Raw genomic sequence first — 1652 nt, forward strand, 5'->3', positions numbered from 1 at the left:
TGCTGTGGTGGTATGTTTTAATAAGGTTACCAATAAGTAAAAGATATTTAATAGTTGTCTATTTTTTCCATTACTGTACCGAAAAAAAACGAACCGTGACTTGTGTACCAAGGTACGTACCGAACCGCGATTTTTGTGTACCGTTACACCCCTAGTGGTAACCACTGTCTCCCCCTGCGGTGCACCTGTCACGTGATGTAAACACGGGTGAGCAAAGCTCATGCTTTCGCTGGTCTCGCGCAAGCGCGCACACGTGAGCGCGGAGCACAGAGAAGCAGCCAGAGCTACAGGCTACAGTGAGGCTAAAAAGCCATATCTGTTTGAGCCCGAGTATACGGACGCGGAACTCAGGCTACTGGACGAAGCAGCTGCCGCAGCTCATGAGCCTAACCCTCAGCCAGCCGCAGAATACCGGAGTCGAGCACTGGAAACCTGGTGGTGTAGTTGTTTCAAATGCAAAGCAATGCCAACGGAAAGTCTTTGCTGCTCAGACTGGGAATTGGCGATGCCTGCACTTGAGAATCTGGACATCAGTACTGACGAGACTGCTGCTCTTCAGAGACCGTGCATCACCGATGCTGCTCCACCCGCTGATTTCCGCAAGGGATGTGTGGACTCTAAAGCTTCACCTGAGTCTCCGTCGGCATATGGGTGAGTAGATAATGGCTGAATTTTCATTTTTGGGTGCACTATCCCTTTAACCCACACTAGTTCTGTTTAAGCACTTATAGCTCTCCTCCTTTTTACGACTTTCTTGCTAATCTCTTAGCTGTTGTCTGCACGTTATTAGCCTTGTTAGCTACATTAGCTTTACAGTTAGCGATGGCGTCTCCTTCTCCTCTTTCTTGCTCGGTGTGCCAAATGTTTAGCTATGCCTCTGCCTCCTTTAGCGACAGTGGTAATTGTAACAAGTTTAGCTTATTTGCTGTGTTGGAGGCAAGGCTCAGTGAATTAGAAGCGCGGCTCCGCACCATGGAAAATCACTCGGTAGCTGCGGTAGTTAGACAGTCCCCTGTAGCCGGTGCAGAGCCACATAGCATAGCCTCTGCTAGCGGTCCCCCGGTAACCCCCGTGCAGCCGGGAGGCTGGGTAACTGTCCGTGAGAAGCGTAGCTCCAAGCCGAAGCCCACGGTTCACCACCAGCCTGTTCATGCTTCTAACCGCTTTTCCCCACTCAGCGACACACCCGCTGAGGACAAAACTCTGGTTATTGGCAGCTCTATTCTGAGGAATGTGAAGTTAGCAACACCAGCCGCCATAGTCAAATGTATCCCTGGGGCCAGAGCGGGCGACATTGAATCAAATTTAAAACTGCTGGCTAAAGCTAAACATAGATTCAGTAAGATTGTTATTCACGTCGGCGGCAATGACACCCGGTTACGCCAGTTGGAGGTCACTAAAATTAATATTGCCTCGGTAAAACTATGTCTATGTATGACATGTTTAGCCGCATGTCATCATTTAATCGCTGGCTGTCCAGGTGGTGTCCAACAAACAATGTGGGTTTCGTTAATCATTGGCAAACTTTCTGGGGAAAACCTGGTCTTATTAGGAGAGACGGCATTCATCCCACTTTGGATGGAGCTGCTCTCATTTCTAGGAACCTGGCAAACTTTATTAGTCATTTAAATCCCTGACAACCCAGAGTTGAG

This window comes from Epinephelus moara, chromosome 1, assembly GCF_006386435.1.
Source record: "Epinephelus moara isolate mb chromosome 1, YSFRI_EMoa_1.0, whole genome shotgun sequence".
NCBI classification, from domain to species: domain Eukaryota; kingdom Metazoa; phylum Chordata; class Actinopteri; order Perciformes; family Serranidae; genus Epinephelus; species Epinephelus moara.